Source organism: Bison bison, unplaced genomic scaffold (genome assembly GCF_000754665.1).
Source record: "Bison bison bison isolate TAMUID 2011002044 unplaced genomic scaffold, Bison_UMD1.0 scf7180017864474, whole genome shotgun sequence".
In the NCBI taxonomy this organism is placed as follows: domain Eukaryota; kingdom Metazoa; phylum Chordata; class Mammalia; order Artiodactyla; family Bovidae; genus Bison; species Bison bison.
The window spans coordinates 8,891,757-8,912,395 of record NW_011495035.1 but is presented as its reverse complement, the minus strand read 5'-3'; the positions used below and the strand labels follow the sequence as shown (position 1 = coordinate 8,912,395).

Genomic DNA, 20,639 nt, shown 5'->3' with positions numbered 1-20,639 from the left:
AAGGATTGCATCCTGGATGCCCAGACTGCAATCCACATGGACAATGTTGTTATTTTGCTCTAACTTAACTAAAATTAGATTGTTGAATAGACAAGTTAAGGTATGGGAAAAAAAATAAGTTTATCCTGCTTTTCTTAATGAAGAAAAAAAAAGCCAGAATTCTGTATTTCTTGTATGCTAAAAATATAACACCCAGGTTTTCCCTAAATTTCTCATTTATTATCACCATGAGCTCTTTGCAAAAAAAATGTGAGACCTACGTAAGACAGCAGAAAAACATGAAAGTGGGAATAGATGTAATAGTAGATAATCGTATTTTCTCATGACATCAAATTTCCTCCATAAGTTAGCAGTCTGGGCCTGCTGTCGGTAAAATAAAGTGTAGAAAGCCTAGCTATCTAAGGAAACTAAGAAATAGTTGAATTACCTACAGAAATATTTTTGATAAAAGAACTCTAATAAGTGATAACAAACTTTGAAGCTATTTCAGAGATGCGGCAACCAACCAACCAAAGTTCTAAATAGTTGTAGTTATTTCAAGAAGATTTAATTCCATGACTTCTGTTAAAGTATATTTCTACTCACAGTTTAAGTTTTTATTTCATTGCCTCACAGCACTCACTTACTACACCTTGGCTGCAAGTTTCAGGAAAATATTTTCAAGTGTAGAAAAAATATGATGAAATATGTCCCCCTGCTGTCTATGTTTCTATAACTGTAAATATACATAAGCTCTCATCTGACTCTTGCTAGCATCGTTGCAGGCTCAGACTGTATCTCAAGTTATCTTATGGAAGCTCTACTAGAGGAAAACCAAAGCTACTTGGGAACCACTAATCTTGATGGATGAGAAAGAATAACCTGCGTACAGTTAAGGGATACATGTATATATACAACTGATTCACTTTTGTGCAGCAGACACTAACACAATATTGTAAAGTAATTGTACTCCAATTAAAAAGTAAATTTAATTTTACTTTTTAAAAGTAAAATTGCATACTTTTAAAAAGTAAAATTGCCTGCATAAATACAGTAAAATACTGTTCCAAATAGTCTTCCTCACTCCAAGCTGAATGCATGAAGGCAGATTTTTCATCAACAGAAATCATTTTTTTTTAAATGATCTTTAACTGTATTTCTAGCTCATAATAAGCCTTCAAGTGGGGCAGTCACAATGGTAGTGGAAATGCTTCAGACTCTAGTGACAGACTTGTGCTACTTCAAAGCTCTGGCACCATTTCCTCCAAGAGATGCTACTTTCTCCTGAATTCACACAACTGAGGAATGAGTCTGGTAGCCACGATGAGCATACTCAAAGAAACTAGGAAAATGTTCAGAGAAGAAATGTATTGCTTCTGCTTTGTTGATATTAACCGGAGCTCCAAGGAAGCTCCTCTTTGATCTAATTCCCCAAAAGCTTAACCCATGGCTTTGTCCCACTGCCTTTTAACCCCTGATCCTCTATCACAACCACAAAAGTCCACATACTCTTCAGTTTTTACATTATAAGTTACATGTCTCAGCATGTTAACTAGTCAGAATAAACTATAGAAACAGTATATAAAATCATGTATATTACATATACACATGCCTTCCCTGGTGGCTCAGTTCATTAAAGAATCTGACTGCAGTGCAGGAGACCCAGGTTTGATCCCTGGGTTGGGAAGATGCCCTGGAGGAGGATATGGCAACCCACTCCAGTATTCTTGCCTGGGAAAGCCCATGGACAGAAGTGCCTGGGGTCACAAAGAGTTGGACATGACTTAGCAACTAAACCACCACCAATCATCACATCAGATCAGATCAGATCAGATCAGTCACTCAGTCGTGTCCGACTCCTTGCGACCCCATGAACTGCAGCATGCCAGGCCTCCCTGTCCATCACCGACTCCTGGAGTTCACTGAGATTCACGTCCATCAAGTCAGTGATGCCATCCAGCCATCTCATCCTCTGTTGTCCCCTTCTCCTCTTGACCTCAATCCCTCCTAGCATCAGAGTCTTTTCCAATGAGTCAACTCTTCACATGAGGTGGCCAAAGTACTGGAGTTTCAGCTTTAGCATCATTCCTTCCAAAGAAATCCCAGGGCTGATCTCCTTCAGAATATACATATAAATGTGTATATATGTTTTTGTGAATATATATGATTGTGATAAATACATTTATGTCTACACACAAACATATACACACATATGTGTGTGTATATTCACACACACAGAGAGAGACACACACAGACACACACACGCATGATATTCCAGGGTCCAGCTGCTGACAGAGAGTAATTTGTACTATATAAGAAAAGAATTAAAAAAAAAAAACCTTCACATCTTTGTAAATGCTTCACTGTGCTAAGTAGACATATTTCATACACTGTTATTCAGCAAATACAACATTACGCTACATTCTAATTAAGAGTAGTTCCAGAAATAACTCATGCGTTTGTAAATGAACAGTGCAGGTGAACAGGGACACAAAGGGTCTGTAATTACACCTGTGTCTATTTGTATGCCCACCAGTTCTGTTGTCTAAAACAGACCTAAAGGAAAGCTCTTCCAGGTTAATTGCTGTTGCTGAGGAAACGGCCCAGGTTTGCCTTCACAGTCCATGATTTCCTTCAGGTGCAGCAGTCAGGCTGGCCTCAGGGTGTCAACTTTTGTCTAAAGGCAAATATGTAGTAAAGTCTCCTTTGAATTTTCTAAAAATATTTATTTTTTCACTCTTTTGAATTTTTCAATATCTCCAAATAGAGTTTAATGTTAAAGCAGATGGCTGTAGGGAAAAAAATATTACCTGACTCCTGGTTTCTCAACAGAACATAGGAAGCTGGGTGGCATGTTGCTTGTCTGAGGAACGATCTGAGTAATGGGTCATCAGTGGTAGATGTCCTGGGAAAATTATAGAGTAACTGAAGAAAAGTCCCATTACTAAGCAGCATAGCACCCTCTGATCCATCCTCCTCATTTCGGCTACAGCTACATGATTAGCATACTAACATGATCAAGCTTCTCTCTCCAACTTTCCACTTATCTTCACTAACTTTAGAGAATCAGGAAAGACCTGCTTAATTTAAACCCCCACGCATCTCTGAGGCAGACATCTAGAACTGATGTCAGCTTAATAGGTCTGGCAATCTTGCTTCCTTATCTCTGTTCCTGCTGCTTCTCCACTTCTCTGTAGCTAGCTTGAAAATTATACATAGATGGGCTTCCTTTGAAAGTCTTTTCTGACCTCTTAATTATGATTTAGTACTTCTCATATGCAAAATAGCTGTCTGAGGAGGCCTTACAAATAGCTAAGAAAAGAAGAGAAGCTAAAGGCAAAGGAGAAAATGAAAGCTATACCCATTTCAATGCAGAGTTCCAAAGAATAGCTAGGAGAGATAAGAAAGCCTTCCTCAGGGATCAACGCAAAGAAATAGAGGAAAACAACAGAATGGGAAAGACTAGAGATCGCATCAAGAAAATTAGAGATACCAACAGAATATTTCATGCAAAGATGGGCTCAATAAAGGACAGAAATGGTATGAACCTAACAGAAGCAGAAGATATTAGGAAGAGGTGGCAAGAATACACAGAAGAACTGTACAAAAAGGATCTTCACGACCCAGATCATCACGATGGTGTGATCACTCACCTAGAGCCAGACATCCTGGAATGCAAAGTCAAGTGGACATTAGGAAGCATCACTACGAACAAAGCTAGTGGAGGTGATGGAATTGCAGTGGAGCTATTTCAAATCCTTACAGATGATGCTGTGAAAGAGCTGCACTCAATATGCCAGCAAATTTGGAAAGCTCAGCAGTAGCCACAGGACTCGAAAAGGTCAGTTTTCATTCCAATCCCAAAGAAAGGCAATGCCAAAAAAATGTTCAAACTACCACACAAGTGCACTCATCTCACAAGCTAGCAAGGTAATACTCAAAATTCTCCAAGCCATACTTCAACAGTACATGAACCATGAACTTTCAGATGTTCAAGCTGGATTTAGAAATCTCTGGCCGAGGAACCAGAGATCAAATTGCCAACATCTCATGGAGCATAGAAAAAGCAAGAGAGTTCCAAAAAACATCTACTTCTGCTTACTGACTACACCAAAGCCTTTGCCTGTGTGGATCACAACAAACTGTGGAAAATTCTTCAAGAGATGGAAATACCAGACCACCTGACCTGCCTCCTGAGAAATCTGTATGCAGGTCAAGAAGCAACAGTTAGAACCAGACATGGAACAACAGACTGATCCCAAATTGGGAAAGGAGTAAGTCAAGGCTTTGTATTGTCACCCTGCTTATTTAACTTGTATGCAGAGTACATCAGGAGAAATGCCGGGCTGGATGAAGCACTGGCTAGAATCTAGACTACCAGGAGAAATATCAACAACCTCAGAAATGCAGATGACACCACCCTTATGGCAGAAAGCGAAGAAGAACTAAAGAGCCTCTTGATGAAAGTGAAAGTAGACAGCAAAAAGCTGGCTTAAAACTCAACATTCAGAAAACTAAGATCATAGCATCTGGTCCTATCACTCCATAGCAAATAGATGGGGAAACAATGGAAACAGTGACAGTCTTTATTTTGGGGGGGCTCCAAAATCACTGCAGATGGTGACTGAAACCATGAAATTAAAAGACGCATGCTTCTTGGAAGAAAAGCTATCACCAACCTAGACAGTGTATTAAAAAGCAGAGACTACTTTTCCAACAAAGGTCCATCTAGTCAAAGCTATGATTTTTCCTGTAGTCATGTACAGATGTGAGAGTTGGACTATGAAGAATGCTGAGCACCGAAAAATTGATGCTTTTGAACTGTGGTGCTGGAGAAGACTCTTGAGAGTCCCTTGACTGCAATAGCAAACCAGTCAATCCTAAAGGAAATCAGCCCTGAATATTCATTGGAGGGACTGATGCTGAAGCTCAAACTCCAATACTTTGGCCACCTGATGAGAAGAGCTGACTCATTTGAAAAGACCCTGATGCTGGGAAAGATTAAAGCAGGAGGAGAAGGAGACAACAGAGGATCTGATGGTTGTATGGCATCACCAACTTGATGGACATGAGTTTGAGTAAGCTCTGGGAGTTGGTGATGGACAGAGAAGCCTGGCCTGCTGCAGTCCATGAGGTCGCAGAGAGTTGGACATGACTGAGTGACTGAACTGAACTGAACTGACTTCTCATCTGTGTGTTTTTTTTTTTTAATTTTATTTTTAAACTTTACAATATTGTATTAGTTTTGCCAAATATCGAAATGAATCCGCCACAGGTTTAACAACATTCAGAATTTCTCTTACTAGAGCTGTTATCATATAGCATTATAACGTTCATCATTATACTTCTTTGGTATTATAAATACCCAGAAGGGAGAGAGAAAGTTTGTCTCATTCGTCCATTTATTGAGAAAGTGAGCACAAAGGAAATATATCTTGAGTCCACTTAAACTGTAATGCATTTGACTATTTAGGAAAAGGCAGAATAAGTTTAATAGCTCAAGAAGTTAAGAAGGTTGGGACTTTAGCCTGGATACTTTTGTGGAGGAGTTTATGAGTTGACTGGGAATCTAAAAAAAGTTTGAATAAAGATATATGTATGATAACCTGTATAATTAGTTAAATTATAGACTTGTAAACTTGCTTCTAAATAATGGATTCTAAAATATGTTTAAGAGTTAATATGATAAAAATAATTCCAAGTCTCTGTTTAAAAGAAGTGAGTTAATCAAAGTGGAAGGCTCATTTTATTAAAAGACATCTCATAATCTTCAATAAGATGACAGAATTTATATAAAAGAAGGAAGTGGCATTTCAAGTGGCACTGCCCAGAGTTACTTGACCAGAAGTTCCTTTTCATCTATGACCATCTCATGAGACAAAATTTCCTCAGAATTCACTTTGGGATATGCCTGTCATCTATAGTAATGACTGGCAATCTAAGGCTGCTACCAGTCCAATTCTTGTTTCTATAAACAAATTTTTATATGAACAAAGCCAGACTTGCTCATAAATGCATTGTATGTGGCTGTTTTTGTGATATAATGGCAGGGCTGTATAGTTGTGACAGCAATCATTTGACCTGGAAATTAAAAAATGATAGTACTTGATACCTAGTTATTTATAGAAAATGCTTGCTAATTCCCAGCTTATAGTAATATTTTGTTCTTTCTTAAGCTTCACTATAAAAGTATCCTCTGGGTATAACTAGCGTTCACTACAATCAGCTGGACCCACGGCTGATGTGTCACACAGAACTGTTGCACAAATGCAGGACGAAATGATCCACAAAACTGGAGCACATCACGTTTTCCTTAAACACTGAGTTGACCAGCAGTATTTTCTAAATTGAAAGGTGAACTCAGCAAAATATCTTTGGTTTTTCTGCTTTAAATTTTAATTAGAAACTAGTCAATACATATACTACCATATTAAAGTTTACAAATATAGACACATTTGTCATAAAGAAGTCTGAAGCAAATACACTAAAATACCTTGAAAGAAAGTGAAGTCGCTCAGTCGCGTCTGACTCTGCGACCCCATGGACTGTAACCTATCAGGTTCCTCTGCCCATGGGATTTCCCAGGCCAGGCTGCTGGAGTGGATTGCCATTTCCTTCTCCAGGGGATCTTCCCGACCCAGGAATCGAACCCAGGTCTCCCACATTGCAGGCAGACGCTTTACCGTCTGAGCCACCAGGGAAGCACTGACAAACTGGAAATTTTACCAATGAAACTAAACTTTTATTTGATAATTTGAAGAAATCATACTCACATCCTAAAATACATTATAATGATTTATTTTGGTCACATAAGACTAGAGTTGAACAAGATTTGTGATCTAGAGTTTATCTAAATGAAATATAAATTCATGTACAGTACATGGAATATTCAGATGATTTGATTTTTTAATTCCAATTTAGCAGTTAAAGAAAATGCATAGCTTTAATTCCTAATAGTAATGAGGATTCTTTTTTCTTCCATTGTTAACCCATACGATTGAAGTCAAATATTGAGCTGGTTCAGAACACATTCAACATTATTTTATAAATTGTTAGAATCAACCTGTTTGGTCATTAGTTTAAAAGAAAGACATTTGCAGAAATACAAGTTTTCTCTATTTCTATAATTAAGCAGAATTAGTCTGAAATTGTATTTTCATTTGTTTTTCTCCTTATCTCTCATCCTCCATCTCCACCGAAACATCTGACAGATACTGCATTGGGTTTTGGCTCTGCTCTCTTTCTCCCTGAGTGTTGAAAACCATCACATTTGGAAACTTGATTCCCCTGGAGAAACTGTTAAATGCCTTTAGGCTTATTTTAGAAGCCAAAGTCGGCATTTTTTTTTCCTCTTGTGGCAAGAACACATACAAGTTTTGATAGTTATTTCAAGGCAGCCCTTTGACTAGATTTTCAAAATAAAGAACTTTGACTTCCATATTTCTATTCTTCTTGGGAAAGAGGCCCAAGCTGATCATACATAACAAATAAATTCAACTAAATGTGCTGTGAAAAAGAAGAAAAGCAAACCCACACAACATACGTACAGAGATACACTATTATAAACAGCTCATGTCCCAGCATGAGTGTTAACTGGGATATACAACGCAATTCACTATTCTCATGGGAGTTTTCAGTTTACAATTATTTCTCATATTGTGAGCATTCCATCAGGGTGAGTACAATTCTTCCATTTATAGATCCAAAAGCTTTATAAAATATGGTTCCTGAACATAAGCCAACTGTTTCATCTGGCATTCAACCATTAACTTGGTCATCTACCCCAAACCTAGAATAAAAACACTCTGTATAGAATCACTGTGAGTGACACACTACTTTCCAACCAGGTGCCATAATCGTCCAGGCTGAAGCACCCATCCCTGGGAGGTCAAATGATTCACAAGAACACTGGGTAAGAGAGGCTCAGGGATAAGACTAGAATGCTAGTCTCCAGACTCCCACTCCTTGCTCCTCTGGTGCATCACAGCGCTTTCCCTTCTTTAGAAGACCACGTCGAGTCAAAATCAAACTGGCTTTTTCAACCATATGCCTTACCCTTCCTGGCATGCAACTGTGCTTCAGTCAAATTGGGTTTTCCATGCATGAGTTTGCTGCATATTATACAGGCTGTATACTTTGACTGTTTTCTCCATTCCTCCACATTGTAAAATAAAATTCCTTCAACTATCACCTTCCAAACAGGTTAAGTCATCCAAATTCCCACAGGTCAAAGTTATCATTTTCGTTTTGAATACTGAAGCACCTTTTCTTTATCTTTACTGTGCTGCTTATTAAATTCAAACTGGTATTATAATTGCATGTTAATTCCTTTATTAGGATGTAAAGTCCATTGAGGTTATAGAGTCCAGAATTTGGTAAGATTTTACAGGCTCAGAACCCTGTGTTACATACCAGAGGTACTGAACTTAGGCCCAATAATTTACAAGAACAGATAAACCTGTCTCATCACTAGCAAATAAACAAAACAAAAATAACAAAAACCTGACATCTTTACTTTCTAAAATTTATTCTTAAACTATTTTAAAAAGTCAGAACAACTGGAATTGTTCTATCAGCACTCTGGAATTCTCCCTGAGAGTCAGCATTCCCAAAATACTATTCTAAGTGGTTTCCACAAAAACACTTCAAAGTGCTTGCTTTCTGTTTTATTTTTGTAACAGTTCCATGAGTTTTAATCCACTGGATTTAGATACATGAATTCACTTAAGTGGGGCTTGGTCCACTGAGTGGACAGCAAAGACAGTTTGTTTTCTCAGTCAGAAAGGAAGGGTATCTTGTATTAAGTACTGAATCAAGCAGCAAAAAATTCTGATGATCCATTTTATCCCATTTTCATTTCCTCTTTGATGCTTTACTGTTTCTCTAAATAAAACAAAGACAATATTTAGGATGCAAACATGGTCTTCTATTAATAATTAAAGAACATAAATTTAAAGTGCCAGTGATTCCAGCTAAACTTGGTTACTCACAATACTTGTACAAAACCTTCTAAGAGAAACCGAGAGCTAAAGGTTTACAGAAGCGTTGATGATCAACATGTATATCTGTACATCTCTACTAGGAAAGAAGTTTATTTCCTTTCCTGCTTTATTTGAAACCCTCACGTTCCTCACAAACTCATGTTCATGTTCTACGGAATGCATCCTGATGTTACTAATGAAGAGTACGGCTAGTTCTTTTCCATTTTAAATGTTACCGTGATTATCTCAAAGTAATATTGGTGATGTAGATACTTTTTTCCCACTTTTGTTCTAACATAAGTTACATATTGGTTTATATATTTTTGGCCATTAAAAGCTTTCCTTTTCCATTACCATGTTGGTGTGATAATAAAGGAGAAGACTTCATGGTGTGTTTGTGTGTGTATGAGGCTTCACACTCAAGCACATACACACACATAGAGTCAAACACTTTCCTTCTCTTGGCATCCACAGACATTTTGTATTCTCCAGTTGAAGTCCTTCTCTAATAAAAATACAATATCAGAGGTCAAAAACCACATTACTTGATTAACAGCTCTCCATTGATGCCTTTCTCTGCTTTGTAAGGAATCAACACAAAACCTGATAACATGCTCTATTATCCACTGGAATAAAAACGAAGCTCCCAATTTTGCTTGCTCTACACCTAGCACTGTCCTTTTACACTCAATTTTTTGTGGTCTCTGCTGCTGTTGCCACTGCTGCTAAGTCACTTCAGTCATGTCTGACTCTGTGTGACCCCACTGACGGCAGCCCACTAGGCTCCTCTGTCCCTGGGATTCTCCAGGTGTCCTTAATCTGCATGTCCCTGTTGAAAATTAATTTCTACCAGGTGGATCTGTGGACCTTTGAGCAGTGTCATGAGAAACTTGTTTTCTAATAAGTTATCTTTACCTGAGAAAAATGAAATCCCACTTTGTTTCACTGCCCTCCAGATGTAAAACATCTCTAAGGAAAGTCCACAGCCCTAGGCTTCCACACCCACTCTGGTGACTTCAGCTACTCACTTGGGCAGACAACACTTAATTCTGTTTCTTTAATTCAGTCTCCCTGGAATTCTAACTGTTTAGAGGATTATCCTCCTTGGAATACCTTATTTCAATTCACTAAAAATCACCTCGTAAACAACTTGTGTTTTCTTTCCCATGAACCAGATCTTTCAAGAAACATCAATTTCAGTTAAAGCTACACATTCTTTGTGATCTCTCCCAATGTTTATCTTCCACATTCCGTATACCTCTATTACCTACATCTAATCAGTGACTAAATCCTTTGATTTGCATGACTTAAATTTATCTTATATGTTGTAATGAAGATTAATCAATATTATACGGAGGCTGTTAAGTATTCAATAAAAAGCTGACTTGTTATCATTAAAATTATCCTGCTTTCACATTCATTCACTTTATAATACTTTTTGTGCTTTGAACTAAATGTTTAAGTCCTAACAATACTTTATAATTCTACTCAGATTCATTTTCTTCTATTTGCTTTGGGGGTCAAGGATGGTACATGGCCACATTCCTTTCTTCTAGTCTCCTAAGAGTATTTATTATTTTCATGATTCTTTCAGTCAAGTGTTGCTTCATGACATCATCTCTACTTAACTGAATAGCTCTTCATCTCTTGTATTGGCACTTTGCTGGCACTTTGCAATTTGACACTCATATTTCTTTTCTTTCCCCAATTATATTGTGATTTCATGAAGGATGGTCTATATGCTCATATTTTGTGTATCCCACTCAAATGTCTGGCAACGTATATTTTTTAAGATGTTTAAAATCTTTTGTTGATTCTTGGATGACTGGTAATATCCTGTTCAACTGTTTTTGGTGGGATCAACCTTGTATAAAAATATGCTTGGGTGGTCACAGTTCACTTACGACTGCATGAGAATAATCTTTTTTCCAACTTCTCCAATGAAGAGTAAGGCATTGAAAAATATAATATGTTCCCACCATTTACCAAATATACTTAAGTCCACTCTATGTGTGTGTGCTCAGTTATGTCCAACTCTTTTCGACCCTATAGAATGTAGTCCACCAGGCTCCTCTGTCCATAGGATTTTCCAGGCAAGAAACTAGAGTGGGTTGCCATTTCCTACTCCACGATATCTTTCCAACCCAGAGTTCGAAAATGCGTCTCTTGTGTCTCCTGTATTGGCAGGCAAATCCTGTACCACTGCATCACCTGGGAAGCCCATGTCCACTCTATAAATACTTCTAAAAAAGGGGACCATGGAGCACTCATGAACCCAGGTATGCGGAGTCTCAGAATTATATTTAATTTGATTACTATTAGGATTATAATATTATGCTTATGATTAATGAATCTGATTTGTTAAAAAAGTATAACTGCTATATGGAGAAAATATTCTGCATTTATAATTCAATACATTAGCTATAAGAGTTCTATTATGTGTCCTCAGAGGAAAAACAGGACACATACATCAGAAATATGCAAGGTTGGATGCTTAGCAGAGAGAGGCTTGTCCCTTTCCCACCTCCATATCGAGCTGGCTTTTCATCAAAATAGAAAAACACAAGTCCACAGTGTAGATACCAATAAGATGTTTCTTTCTTAATGTCATAAGTAAAGCAACATGTATTAATTAAAAAAAAAGAAACACTGCATAAAGGTTCCTCTCTATAGAAAAAGGATGTTTTAATTAATGGACAGAGCACCATTCTGTTTCTTAAAGCAACCTAAACCATGAGTGAACACAGCAAAGGACTTCTCATAGTCTGCCCCGTTAGCTTTCTACATGCCTAAATTCACAGAGACAGATGCAGTTTAACCAATGGAACTGTATTATGTGGACTTCCTAGTATCCCTTCCATAGCCAAATCGATAAAAACTCTTAAGTCAATCAGTGCCAAGTGGCCCCTAATATCTCCACATAGTAAAGTGTCAAGCTAAGCCCTTCTTTATTGTTATCCCTGCTCAGAACCCAAATGCCAGGTGACCTAGGACTCCTACTAAATGGAATCCAATACTAAGAAGAGAACACTTGATTGTACACAGATTGCCTCCCTTATTATTTTCTTATTAAATAGTTCTCTACTGGGTTTTATTTTAAAAGGTTGCTTCTGAATATGTGTACTTTGAGAACAGTGCTTGCTGTCTTCACACCATGCCTTTTTCCCCAACAACAGGTTAGGTACTTAGCTCTTTAGTTTCAACAGGATCAAACTTCTACCTCTTTCAGGTCAAAATACATCATCTCTTATTTTTCAAACTAATGGTAGTCAGTGAACCATATATTTTCTGTAACTGGCAAAAAATAGGTTTCCCAGAGCAATTGAGACTAAAATGAATTGTACGGATTTACCGTGGCATGTCCGACAGTATGTTCACATGCACAGTCTGGCTGTGACCTTTCATAAGATCAACCTGTGTTAATAACAACGATCTCCATTCCAGCTCTCTTGATGCACACTCGCTGCAGTGATAACAGAATGGGTGGGAATGTTTCTTTCTGAGGCCATCATTGGTAGAACATGGGTGTGGTCAGCTGTTTTCTGATTGTCCAGTTTCACAGAGAACAATAAATCCTTCTTGCATTCTGACCATCCAGCTCAGAAAACATGCCACTCACTCCCCAGGACGTCTAACAAGACTACTTTTTGACTTCTCCCATTTGCCTCAAGAAGCAATTTTGCCACTTCATTTATGAGAGAAGAAAAACTTCCATGAAGCATCTCTATGATGGCAGAGACCTCATGCTGGGAGTTGATCTTGCCACCCTGAAACTAATCTGGAAATATTTGTACCTTAATCTCTTGCAGAAATAAACCTTCTGGAGCTCTCAATCTGACATACACTGAAATTTGTACTATATCAGCTGTCACTGTGCACACTGCTAGGAATAAAAAGAAAATGCAGAAGCTTAAGTCCTGTGCTTGGAAGATTATTTCTTGTTTACGTTCTCCCTTTGCAGAAGATTTTCTGTTGCTCATTCATTACAGAGATTTTGTCTCCCTTCCTGAACTAGTCTCCCTTTGCTACCTCTCTTCATTTAGCATTAAATCGTATCACACAACCAAATCTTTTAACCTGGGTCTGCAAAGGCCTGTTTTGCTTATCTGACTGTTAGAGATTCTAAATGTAATTGCAGGCTTCTTACTCATCCAGGAGATAAGGCTGGTGGTCAAGAGGCCAGTTCGCTGCTGCTATTTCTCCCCAGTCTACTTCTAGCATCCTTGCTGATCTTATCAAAAAGAACTACTCCTTACATCATTTAACCTGCTGGTATGTGCAGGCTAAAAATAACAAATGATGTTGCTCAAGTGGTAGTAGATGGCAGGGAGCATGGTGCAACTGATCCCAAAGTAGGTTACTCCCTACAAGGAATGTGTCCTGCCCCGGTCACCATATACACTGATAGTTAGTTTTAATGGCATACCTGTGGTCCCCACATTTCTGTTTTTTTAAAGAAAAAACTTGGAAACACCTGTGCAGTGCCCTTTTGTGTCACAACTCAATTCTACAGAGATAAATATTAGAGTTGCCAAGGTCAGTGACCCTGCCTAATGGCATCATGGACAGCCAATCAAGAGCATGTCTCTGCTCACTGCAGGCTAATTAAGAGTTGAAGGAAGCCAGCAACACAGTGGCACTCGCATGGCCTCCCTCAGCACAGATTTTTGCCCTTGGCATTCTGAGAACAACTTGACATGTACTCTGGTAGATGCTAGTGTGCTTGCTTCAGCAAGTTTAAGTGAGTCTACCCTCTGTCATTGACTGCCAATTAATTTTAAACCAAATGGCTGGGAGAGGTAATATCAGGTATCCGGAGAAAATTACATGTGACAAATGTAGGATAAATAGTGTCATGAACACTGACTAGTCTTAAACTTCCAAAGTTTACCTTCTATTGTACTTGTTTCAGGGAGAGGAAAGTGATGCTAAGTGCTTTGGGGATTCTATATCAACCCTGCTTACCTTGTCCAATTACTTCTTACAGAAAGCAAGCATTTTTTTGACTTGTTTGCAAAAAGAGGCTAATGATATTACATTGAGAAGTTTTGTTGCCATAGGAAAGTGATTCATATATAAGTGACAGGGTGGTTTAATAGTATATACCCTAATTTCACTGCAGAAAATTAAGTATACAAATAATTTGCCAAACACCTTGACTCTGGTGCAGAGTCCCAGAAAATAGTTGTAGAAAGCTAGAAGGATTGTATATGATAATACAAAGATGTGAGATCAAGATTTAAAAAAAATTGCCTCAGTTTCCTCATTTGCATATTAGATGCTTCATAATCTTAATTTATGGTTTGAATACTTCTATACTCCCAAATAAATTATGAGTACAATCATTAATTGACAGGATAACTATAACCCATCTTCCCATTTTATCCTTTTATCTATATCCAAGATGCTAATGTACAAAGAGATCTTCACGACCCAGATAATCACTATCGTATGACCACTCACCTAGAGCCAGACATCCTGGAATGTGAAGTCAAGTAGGCCTTAGGAAGCATCATTACGAATAAAGCTAGTGGAGGTGATGGAATTTAGGCTGAGCTATTTCAAATCCTAAAAGATGATGCTGTGAAAGTGCTGCACTCAATATGCCAGCAAATTGGAAAACTCAGCAGTGGCCACAGGACTGGAAAAGGTCAGTTTTCATTCCAATTCCTAAGAAAGGCAATGCCAAAGAATGTTCAAACTACCGCACAATTGCACTCATCTCACATGCTAGTAAAGTAGCGTTCAAAGCCAGGCTTCAGCAATACGTGAACCATGAACTTCCAGATGATCAAGCTGGTTTTAGAAAAGGCAGAGAAACCAGAGAGCAAATCGCCAATATTTGCTGGATCATCAAAAAAGCTAGAGAGTTCCAGAAAAACATCTATTTCTGATTTATTGACTATGCCAAAGCCTTTGTGTGGATCACAGTAAACTGTGGAAAATTCTGAAAGAGATGGGAATACCAGACCATCTTACCTGCTTCCTGAGAAACCTGTATGCAGGTCAGGAAGCAACAACAGACTGGTTCCAAATAGGAAAAGGAGTACGTCAAGGCTGTATACTGTCACCCTGCTTATTTAACTTATATGCAGAGTACATCATGAAAATGCTGGGGTGGAAGAAACACAAGCTGGAATCAAGATTGCTGGGAGAAATATCAATAACTTCAGATATGCAGATGACAATACCCTTAATGCAGAAAGTGAAGAAGAACTAAAGGGCCTCTTGATGAAAGTGAAAGAGGAGAGTGAAAAAGTTGGCTTAAAACTCAACATTCAGAAAACTAAGATCATGGCATCTGGTCCCATCACTTCATAGCAAATAGATAGGGAAACAGTGGAAACAGTGGCTGACTTTATTTTTAGGGGCTCCAAAATCATTGCAGATGGTGACTGCAGCCATGAAATTAAAAGATGCTTACTCCTTGGAAGGAAAGTTATGACCAACCTAGACAATACATTAAAAAGCAGAGACATTACTTTGACAACAAAGGTCCATCTAGTCAAGGCTATGGTTTTTCCAGTGGTCATGTATGGATGTGAGAGTTAGACTGTGAAGAAAGCTGAGCGCCGAAGAATTGATGGTTTTGAACTGTGGTCTTGGAGAAGACTCTTGAGAGTCCCTTGGACTGCAAGGAGATCCAACCAGTCCATCCTAAAGGAGATCAGTCCTGGGTGTTCATTGGAAGGACTGATGCTGAAGCTGAAACTCCAATACTTTGGCCACCTGATACGAAGAGCTGACTCATTTGAAAAGACCCTCATGCTGGGAAAGATTGAGGGCAGGAGGAGAAGGGAACAACAGAGGATGAGATGGTTGGATGGCACCACCAAGTCAATGGATATGAGTTTGGGTGAACTCCATGAGTTGGTGATGTACAGCGAGGCCTGGTGTGCTGTGGTTCATGGGGTCGCAAAGAGTTGGACACGACTGAGTGACTGAACTGAATGGGGAAATAAAGTTAAGGAACAACAGTGGAAGGAAAGCTATGACAAACCTAAGCAGTTGGTTAAAAAGCAGAGACACTGCTGACAGTGGTCCATATAGTCAAGGTTATGGTCTTCTCAGTGGTCAAATATGGTTGTGAGAGTTGGACTGTAAAGAAGGCAGAATGCCAAAGAATTGATGCCTTTGAATTGTGGTGTTGAAGAAGACTGCTGAGAGTCCCCTGGACAGCAAGGGGATCAAACTAGTCAATCTTAAGGGAAGTCAATCATGAATATTCATTGGAAGGACTGATGCTTAAGCTGAAGCTCCAATATTTTGGTCACCTGATTCAAATAGAGGACTCACTGGAAAAGTCCCTGATGCTGGGAAAGATTGACAGCAGAAGGATATAGGGCATCAGAATGTGAGATGACTGGATGGCATCACCAATGCAATAGACATGAACTTGGGCAAAATTTCTGAGATGGTGAGGGACAGGGAGGTCTGGCGTGCTGCACTCCATGGTGTCACAAAGAGTTGCACATGACTGGGTGACTGAACAACAACCACAGAGTCTGTATTACTTATACAAAGCTTGGATTAAGAACGATAAGCTACATTGTTAAAAAATTCTATTTTTTCTTATAATAGGTCTTGACTATTTTTTGACCTGCTATTACTTTCTGGACAATAATGTTCATGGAATTGGCTACTGTATTAAATATATTATTATATTTTGTCTGAAAAAAATATTCCCATTTAGAATTTCTACAGATGGTGGGCATATCATACTGAAACATTTGCCATGTTTTAACAAGACCAGTGAAACCACTTACAGCAGTAAGTAGGATCCTGTGACATCCAGTACCTGGAGCAGAAGCCCAACAAATACAGTTTTACCCCTCACTTTCTTTCCTCCTCTCTGGTCTACAACCACACACCTCTACTCTCTCAGTTGACTGCTTTCTATTTTGTTACAAGAGGAATTGAGACTCAGTACCCATGAGACACATGGTCCTAAGCTAACTGGTAACCCAAATGAGTGGTACCAAACAACATGATGCAACTCCAGGTAATCAGCCTTTGATATGGTACATTTAAAAATGTAGCTTATTTACACAGCAGAAATAGAGACGCAGAAGTAGAGAACAGAGCTATGGATATCTTAAGGGGAAAAGAGGAGGATAGGATGAATTGGGAGATTGGGATTGACATACACACACACTACTAATATTATGTATAAAATAGATAACTAATGAGAACCTGCCGTATAACACAGGAAACTCTACTCAGTGCTCTGTGGTGACCTAAACGGGAAAGAAATACAAAAAAGAGGGGGTATATGTACACATATAGCTGATTCATTTTGCTGTATAGTAGAAACGAATGCAACATCCTAAAGCAACTAAATGTCAATACTTTTTTAAAATAAAAATACCCACCTTTACCCTTAGTTTATTACTAGTCATAAAATAAATAAATTTCCAAAAGGAGGCAATAAACTGGATGGCTGATAATTTATGTTGGCTTCTTTGGATGTCTCTTACAGCTCTCAATTTTTAACCATCTCTTAGTTAGCTCAAAACTTATTCACTGATACACTGATGATGCAGACTATGGCATATTATCTCTTCCTCTACCACTTCAATTGTAATAGATGATCTGTTTGTTTAATGACATTTCCTCAGTAAAGTTATTGGATCTACAAGGAAAAATTTTAGAATAACTCCAAGTTCCCTCCTAGCTTTAAGCTGCAAGTGATGAGTGATTGGTGGCAATTTATAGTATGCAAAAGTAGCATTTCTTGATGCAAACTTCTTCCATTAACTCTTATCAGCTTATCAGAAGGAAAAAAAAATCCACATTATTTTATCTCAAAGATTCTACATCATCTTTGATGTAGATGCTCAACATCAGAAAAAAAAGCTTGGGAATCTGTTTACTTATAACATTAATTTCAACATGTTTTTCTTTATTGTAAAGATAAAAAGAAATCACATTTGTGAAACTAGGGCGTTTTATTGATTTTTGCATTAGGTTTATGTGGTAAAGGACTAAAGCCAAAGTTTGTTTTTTAAGTGTAAATAACATGGACTTCTTATTTTGAATTTCTTTGGGGATTTATACGTAAGGCATTTCCAAATATTTTTGTTCTCAAGATTATTATCTCAGGTGGAGATTAAGGTAAAAATAATGAAGCTGTTGAACTAGGAAAAATGTACTTTTGGTTCAAGACACATATCTGAAAAGAAGTTAGTGTCAATTGACAAGGATTCAGACAAATAACACAAGGCAAGCTGAGGAGCATTCAAATGACAAAGTACACAATATATTCAGAAAATTAGAATGCTTATGATTGAAATTTAACATTAGAATTAAATCTTATCCCTATATTACTGTTTTCTATCCTACTGGTTTATGCTAATTTTAAGACTAAATTGCCATATGAAATTAGTCAATTTCACTGCTATTTTGCTTATAAATAGTCCTTAAGGAAATAATTACTGGAAATCAACAAAATGTCATAACCTTTAATCTATTCTTCAAATACATATTTGTCTTTATTCAGAATAGTCAAGGGTACTGCAACATTACTTCCAAAAGAGTAAAGCTATAAAGAAATGTTCAATAATGGAGAATTTTTCATCAATAATACTTAGAATATACAAATTTTATTTTATATATTATTATATGGTAGTTCAAATATTTCATAAAGGTAATATTAAAATAGGATATGCTTTAGTAGATTAAATAATCAATTATAGAACACTGTATATATGTATGTCAGAATTAGAAATATATAAAATAAATATGCATGTAGGTAAAAACTGGGTGTGAATACACAAAAAAGAACTGCCATTAGGGGTTATATTTTAATTTTTGTTAAATTATTCAGTCATATTTTTAAAAGTTAGCTTAGTTGAGAATTTAAGTATAACATAAGCTGGTGTTATGAAAATTAACAAGAGTAACAGCCTCGAATTTAAACCAGGTTATAAAGTCAGTCTGCAAAATTCAAACTTTGACGTAAGCTAGAGACAACTTATTACGCTAAACTATATTTTTGTGAACTGATTAATATTTTAAAAATATTTTATATTTAACATTGTATTGCAATACAGTATATACATTATATATTATATAATACATATAATGATATATGTATTAATATACTATAACTATCAGAAATAACAAAGACACAGAAAAACATCTAAAATGTATTGCCAAGTAGATGCAGAATAGAAACACGCAATGCTGGAGAGAGAGATTAATTTCATTCATTACTGTAATAGTTTGCTAGGACTGCCTTAAAAAAGTATCACACTGAGTTGGTTAAAAAAAAAGGAAGAAAAAAGAAAAAGTGTGGGCTCATGGTTCTGGATGCCAGAAGTCTGAGATCAAAGGGCCACATACCTTCTAAAGGCACTAGGGAGGGTCTGCTCAGGCTTCCCCTGGAGCTTCTAGTACTTCCTTGGCTGTGGCAGGATCCCTCCCCATTTCACATGGTGTTCTCCCTGTGTGCCTATTTGCATTCAAATTTCCCCTTTGTATACAGGCCCAGTCTACTCCAGTGTGACATCAGCTTAAGTAATTACAGACTCAACAGTCCTATTTTCAAACAAAGTCAGGTCCTGATGTATCCAGGGTTAGAATTTCCACATACAAATTTTGACAGGACACAAATCAGCCTGAGCATTTACTACCAGAGTGAGAAGGAAGGAAGCTTCTAGCTCAGCTGGTAAAGAATCTGTCTGCGATGTGAGAGAGACCTGGGTTCCATCCACGGGTTGGGAAGATCCCCTGGAGAAAGTCTACCCACTCTAGTATTCTGGCCTGGAGAATTCCACGGACTGCATAGTTCATAGAGAGTCAGACAGGACTGAGAAACTTTCACTTTGAGAAGGAAGGGGAGAAAGGGACTTCCATCCTGCTGCCATGGGAAGAGCTTTTGGAGATGCACATGCAGCTTCTTTTTGCTCTGCTTTTTCACATCTGTAGGAAGAGATGTACCTTAGCTAAAGAGTGAACTCAGGGAGAAAACATTAAGCTCACTCTTTTAAACTCCTGTCAATTTGCCTGTTTTCAAGTCCTTTGGGTTTTTCCTTCAGAGGTAAAAATATGACGTGAATAAATGAATGAATGAATGGGAACAAATAAGCAAAAAAATCCCAAGTGGTAAAATAAATGCCAAAACATTAACTATGTTTAATATGGGTGGTAGCAATCCCTGTGATTATATATTTTTATTTTTATTATTTGTACAATTTTAAATTAGAAAGCAAGATATATACATACCATAGGTACACATATATGTGTGTACCATACATATGTATGTACCATAGGCAGTAATTATAATTAATAGCTACTGAATACTTAATGTGTGCCACACAGTACTGTAAGTGATTTATATGCAATAGTATTTATGATGGGTGGATATACGGATTAAAAAATAAATAAGTGGATGGATGGATGGCAATTACAATTCATCTTTCTAAGCATTCTCAAGATCTTAGTTCTTGACACCTAGGGACTTTTAGGGGGCGGCTAATGTTAAGGACGGTTACTCCTTGGAAGGAAAGTTATGACCAACCTAGATAGCATATTCAAAAGCAGAGACATTACTTTGCCAACAAAGGTCCGTCTAGTCAAGGCTATGGTTTTTTCCTGTGGTCATGTATGGATGTGAGAGTTGGACTGTGAAGAAGGCTGAGTGCCAAAGAATTGATGCTTCTGAACTGTGGTGTTGGA

The 20,639-nt window shown here is 37.6% G+C and overlaps 1 protein-coding gene across 3 annotated transcripts in view; it reads right to left on the bottom strand.

Moving 5' to 3' along the window:
• CNTN4 (contactin 4) overlaps positions 1 to 20,639 on the bottom strand; it is a 999,337-nt gene that overhangs the window by 514,181 nt on the left and 464,517 nt on the right. The window contains exon 1 of one of the 3 annotated variants that reach the window (XM_010862024.1): positions 2,790 to 2,954. The exons of the other annotated variants lie outside the window; for them this stretch is intronic. The gene's annotated coding sequence lies outside the window, so the exon portion shown is untranslated. Of the gene's footprint in view, positions 1 to 2,789; positions 2,955 to 20,639 lie in introns of those variants that run through there. 3 annotated transcript variants of the gene reach the window in all.